This window comes from Miscanthus floridulus, chromosome 9, assembly GCF_019320115.1.
Source record: "Miscanthus floridulus cultivar M001 chromosome 9, ASM1932011v1, whole genome shotgun sequence".
NCBI lineage: Eukaryota > Viridiplantae > Streptophyta > Magnoliopsida > Poales > Poaceae > Miscanthus > Miscanthus floridulus.
This window is the reverse complement of record NC_089588.1, coordinates 89236574-89243044: the sequence shown is the minus strand read 5'-3', so window position 1 is coordinate 89243044 and position 6471 is coordinate 89236574.

Below are 6471 nucleotides of genomic sequence, written 5' to 3'. Positions count from 1 at the left end.
AACCTCGGTCAGGCGTCGCCCATATTGAATGAGGCGGTTGCCGCTTCGTGACGCTACACAAAGTGTTGAGATGCAAGGATTTGCATACACAATGTTTGGATGTATGGATTTAGCATATATTTTAATTGAAACGAAAGCGGGGGTTGGTAACGTTACCTTGGTGGTACGAGCCATGGGAAGTTCCTACCGGACGTGTCCGTGCCAGGTTCGGGTCCGACGTTTGCGACGAGGTCGGCGTAACCTGCGTAAGGATTGCTATTTTTGTTTTTGTCTCTTGGCGGTGATTCGAGCCGCTTGATTGATTTTTAAGTGATCTGTCAGCTTCCCCCCTCAAAGGGGGTTCTGCAGGTGGACCCCCTCCAAACTCCTTTTGGGAAGGCGGGAGCTAAGGCTAGTAATGTGAGGAACTGTGAATGCGATTATGCGGGTGAACAAAAAACACCATAGTCGTCGCGGCGTAGGGTCTGGTGGTTCGTCCAGTTTGTATTCATTGTTTTATTCCCACACGCCATGCCTCTGGTTTCTCAAAGGTAAGGAGGGGTTGGGCTAAGAGGGTGTTTAAACAAACAGGTGCCCTCGGCATCCCCCGAGCGAAGTCTGTGCCCCTGCCGTTGCTGGGGTCGGAGGCTCGATAAAGAATTTAATACTTAAAGTAAGTAAACAGGGGTGCTTATCTTTCGGCGGCCATTCGTTTGGCATTCGCCTGGGCCGCCCAATCGACCCAGGAGGCCCATTGGGCTCCCCCTGGAGGGAGGTTCCGTCGCTGGGTTGTTCCATGGTCCTGCCTGGGGAAGCGGAGAGTTGCCTACAGGTGAGCGTGCCCCGGTTCTTGTGTCCGGGGCGCATTAGTGGTGGGCCATGCTCGGGTGACAATCTAACTTACCGAGCGGCGTCCCATCGACCCAAGCGCGTCCCGTCATTTCCAGCACATCCTCTCAGATTTCTGTCAGCATTGATTTTGCATTTGTATTGAATAGGGGAAGGCAGGGAGTTTTTCGTTCGAACCTTTAGCCTTTCCTTAGCTGCGAAGCGTTCTCGTCCCACCTCCCTACCAGCCTCTGAGCCACCACCTCTTCTCCTTCCTTTTCACTGAATGCATCGGCTCCTAAGTAAGAGAGGGTAATGCCAAGGAGAGAAGAACTCACATATCCACTCGTGAATCTAGAGCGCAATGTCGAGCTGGAGGTCATCCAACGTAGATGAGATGGCATGGTTTGCCAGTGTTGAGGAGGGGTCGCTGCTGCCAAAGGAGGAAAGGCACAGGAGGGTCCTGAGCGTTGTCGATTTTGCTGTTGTTGGTTGCGGCCTTCCTTCAGCGAGAGGCGCTTCCTGCCCCGATGCCGTTGTCAGGGTTGTGGCCGATGACGATGGCGTAGTCCCTGGGCATCCTGGCGGAGGCGCCGTTGTGGGGGTTGTGGCCAATGATGATGGCGTAGTCCCTAGGTGCCTCGGCAGAGGGACACCGCAGTTGCCGGCGTGGTGCTCGTTGTTGCAGATGACGGCGCTTTTGAAGATCCGGTGGAGCGGTGGGACATTGCCGATGGAGAGCGTGGTGCAGCGGCCGTAGTAGATGAACTGGTCCATGTACACGCTCGGACGTCGCCGATGGAGAGCTTGGCGTGGCGACCGTAGTAGTTCTTGTAGTAAAGTTAAGCAGCGATTGCAATTGAATAAGTTTGGGGGAGCCCCCAAGTGAACAGTCCTTTGAATTTTAGGAGTACATTAGTCCTTTGCATGATGAAATCACTTTGTAAGTGGTGAATTTTTGCAAAAATGAACACATTTTCATGTTTTGTTACGGCAAACAGCTTTTTAGCTTCCTCTTTTTACCGAAGAGGTTTCGATGCCCTCCGACTCTTCCCATGACTCAAATTGCAAGAAACTAGGAGTGCGGGTGAAATAGTTCTGATTACGCTGGTGAGCAAAGAGGTCGTAGCCGCTGGGGCATGGATTTCCCGTAGTCCTACCAGTTGTACTCAGAACTTGTTTCCCGAAATCTTAGTTCTTAGGACTTGTTATGGGAAGAACGGAAAACTTAGAGAAAGTTTGCAAAGATAACACAGAAAGTGTTTACAAGATAAATGTACTTGTATTATTTGTATCAGCCCCCAAGTGAGGTCCGGCTCCTCGCGATTTGTAGGGGTCGGATGTCACTAAAGATCGGGGATTTGTAAAGACAAAAACTGATAAGAAAAACATGCGTTTATTTAAGGGTAAAAACGACGTAGTTGCTCAATATTCCAGGTGTTGGTGAAGACCTCGTCGTTGATGGTTTTCAACTTGTAGGCGCCTGGGCGAAGTACCTCCACGACGACGTATGGCCCCTCCTAGGGCGGGGAGAGCTTGTGGTTGTCCTTGTTGCTCTGCACGAGGCAGAGGACGAGGTCCCCGACGTTGAAGGCTCGGTCCCGCACCCGTCGGCTGTGGTACCATCGCAATGCCTGCTGGTACTTGGCCGAACAGAGGAGGGCGATGTCACGGGTTTCGTCTAGCTGGTCCATGGCGTCTTGGTGGGATGCCTCGCCCCCCTGTTCGTCGTATGCTCTGATTCTTGGTGCCCCATAGTCAAGGTCCATTGGGAGAATGGCCTCGCAACCGTAGACCATGAAGAAGGGTGTGTAGCCAGTGGCCCGGCTAGGAGTAGTCCTTAGGCTCCAGAGCACCGCGGGAGCTCAGTGAGCTAGCATGTGCCGAACTTGTTCAACCAGTTGAAGATCCTAGGCTTAAGGCCTTACAGGAGCATGTTGTTTGTGTGCTCGACCTGCCTGTTCATATGGGGGTCCGCGACGGCTGTCCAATCGATCCGGATGTGTCATTCATCGCAGAATCGAATGAATTTCCTATCGGTGAACTATGTGCCATTGTCTATGATGATGGAGTTCGGTACTCCAAAGCGATGGATGATGTCGAGGAAGAACAACACAGCTTGCTCGGATTTGATCATGGAGATCGGTCGAGCTTCGATCCATTTCGTAAACTTGTCTATGGTGACAAGTAGGTGGGTGAAGCCACCGGGCGCTTTTTTGAGTGGCCCAACCAGGTCGAGCCCCCAGACCGCGAAGGGCCACAAGTAGGTGGGTGAAGCCTCCGGGCGCCTTTTTGCCTGGGCTCGGAGGTGAATCCACCGAGCATAATACTAACACCCTTCGCAGGAGCGTACAATTTGCTCGGCGTCGGCTACCACGGTGGGCCAGTAGAAGCCCTATCGGAATGCGTTTTCAACCAAGGTCCTCAGTGCGGCATGGTGACCGCAGACCCTGCCATGGATGTCCCTTAGCAGAAGTTTTCCCTGTTCGCTGGGGACGTAGAGCAGCAGAATCCCGATGTGGCTCTGTTTGTAGAGTTCGCCTTCTACAAGAATGAAGGACTTGGCACGACGTGCGAGCCATAGGGCTTCCGTCTTGTCCGCTGGTAGTATATCGCGGAGGAGGTAGTCAAGGTAAAGCATTCTCTAGTCATTGAGAGGGTCGGGCTCTGCTGCTGGATCCTCTTCAAGCTCCATGACCTCGGGGTCGGACGGAGCAGTCGGCGGGTCGGCCCCCGGGGCCGGATCAGATGGGCCATTGTCGGCCCATTCCAACCCCTCGTAGCACACCGAGGGCTTGTGTTGATCGCTGGCGAAGACACCCTTTGGCATTGGCTCTCAACTGGATGCTGCTTTTGTGAGTGCGTCGGCTGCTTCATTGAGGCGCCTTGGGATGTGATTGAACTCGAGGCTGTCGAATCTGTCCTCCAGCCGTTAGACTTCTTGGCAGTACACCACCATCTTGGCATCGTGGCAGCTCGACTCCTTCATGACCTCATGCAGACCCCGAGGGGTGATACGAAGACTAGTCCCACGCCGGCGCCCTTTTTCATCAGTGATCCGTCGAAGTACATCGTCTAGTACTCTTGATCGACGACTGTTGGTGGCATCTGGACCTCGGTCCACTCCACGATGAAGTCAGCCAGGACCTGGGATTTGATTGCCGTTCGGGGGGCATGAGTAATGCCTTGATCCATCATCTTGAGTGCCCACTTTGCGGTCCTTCCTGTGGCGTCCTGGCTATGCATGACCTCGCTGAGGGGGAACGACGTCACGACTGTCATAGGGTGTGACTCGAAGTAGTGGTGTAGCTTCCTCTTGGTGATGAGGATGGTGTAGACGAGTTTCTGGATTTGGGAGTAGTGGGTTTTGGAGTTGGATAGTACCTCGCTGATGAAATATACAGGGCGCTGTACCTTGAAGGCGTGCCCCTCTTCTTCCCGCTCTACTACTAAGGCAGCGCTTGCCACTTGCATGGTGGCCGCTATGTACAATAGGAGAGATTCTCCGTTGCTTGGAGGAACCAGGACCGGGGGTTTTGTTAGGAGTAGCTTGACCATGTCAAGCGCCTCCTGGGCCTCGGCTGTCCACTCAAAACGGTCGGCTTTCTTTAGAAGTTGATAAAGGGGGAGTCCTTGTTCGCCGAGGCGCAAAATGAATCGGTTGAGGGCGGCGAGGCACCCTATGATCCATTGAACCCCCTTTATGTTCTGGATCGGGCCCATCCTTGTGATGGCTAAGATTTTCTCTGGGTTGGCTTCGATGCCGCGCTCGGAGACAATGAAGCCGAGCAGCATGCCCCTTGGGACCCTGAAAACACACTTTTTGGGATTGAGTTTGATGCCATTTGTGCGGAGATTCGCAAAGGTTTGTTCAAGGTCGGCGATAAGGTGGTCAGCCCGTTTGGACTTAACTACGATGTCATCGACGTGGGCCTCAACGGTTCGCCCGATGAGGTCCCCAAAGCAGGTGAGCATACAGCGCTGGTAAGTTGCACCATCGTTCTTCAAACTGAACGACATTGAAATGTAGCAGAACGATCCAAAGGGGGTGATAAAAGACGTCGCGAGCTGGTCGGACTCTTTCATCGTGATCTGGTGGTAGCCGGAGTATGCATCAAGGAAGTAGAGGGTTTCACACCCTGAGATAGAATCGACTATTTGGTTGATGCATGGCAAAGGAAATGGGTCCTTTGGGCACGCCTTGTTGAGGCCCATGTAGTCGACACACATCCTCCATTTCCCGCTTTTCTTTCGCACAAGAACGGGATTTGCTAACCATTCTGGGTGGTGTACTTCCCTGATGAACCCGGCAACCAACAGCTTTGCTATCTCTTCACCGATGGCCCTGCGCTTTTCCTCGTCGAAGCGGCGTAGGCGTTGCTTCACCGGCTTGGAGCCTGGGTGGATTTTCAAGGTATGCTCGGTGACCTCCCTCGGGATGCCTGGCATATCCGAGGGTTTCCACGCAAAGATGTCTCTGTTATCGCGGAGGAAGTCGACGAGCGTGCTTTCCTATTGGGAGGACAGCGCGGTTCCGATGCGGACCTTTTTGCCCTCGGAGTTGCTGGGGTCCATGAGGACCTCCTTGGATTCTTCCGCCGATTCAAACGACCAGGTTGATTTCTTGGCGTCGGGCATTTGTTCGGGAACCTCCTCCCCGAGGGTGGCGAGTTGCTTGGAGGCGACGACTGCGGCGGTGTGGCCGCAGCATTCGACTTCGCACTCGTAGGCGCGCTGGAAGGAGGTGCCGACGGTGATGACCCCGCGGGGACCCGGCATCTTCAGCTTGAGGTATGTATAGTTGGGGACGGCCATGAACTTCGCGTAACATGGTCGTCCTAGGATGGCATGGAAAGTTCCGGGGAACCCTACCACGTCGAAGGTGAGGGTCTCAGTCTTGTAATTGGACTGATCCCCGAAAGTGATGGGCAGATCGATCTGTCCCAGGGGTACGGCCTATCTGCCAGGCACGACGCCATGGAAAGGCGCTCGGATGGGGCAGAGTTTCGTTCGGTCGATGCCCATCTCGTCGAGTGTCTTGGCATACATGATGTTGAGGCCGCTGCCTCCGTCCGTCAGTACTTTCGTGAGTCACTTTGGGCCAACGATCGGATCAACAACAAGCGGGTACCTTCCCGGGTGTGGGACGACATCCAGATGGTCGGTCTGGTCAAAGGTTATGGTGGATTCTGACCACCGGAGGAAGGCAGGTGTGGCCGGTCCGGCAGTATAGACCTCGCGGCGTGCGACCTTCTAGCGGCGCTTGGAGTCGTAGGCCGCTGATCCTTTGAAGATCATGAGGGCACCGTTCGGTGTTGTGAAGGTGTCATCCTTCTCCTCGGCATCGTTAGGGGTGGGGGTAGGTTCCTTCCCCTGCTCCCCTTTGTTGAGGCCTCCAGACAAGTATTTGCACATGAGGCCACAATCCTTGTATAGATGCTTGGCCAGGAAAGCATGGTTTGGGCATGGCCCCTCGAGCATTTTCTCAAAGTGGTTCAGAGTGCTCTCCGTGGGCTTCCAGCCACCCTTGTGGTCGGCAGCGGCCACGACCGAGTTGTCGCACCGTTGCTTCTTATTCTTTCTTTTGGCGGGACAGTTGGAGGCGCCTTCGTCGGTGTCTTTGTCCCGCCTCACCTTGCCGTCGGAATGGTCGAAGATGGCTCC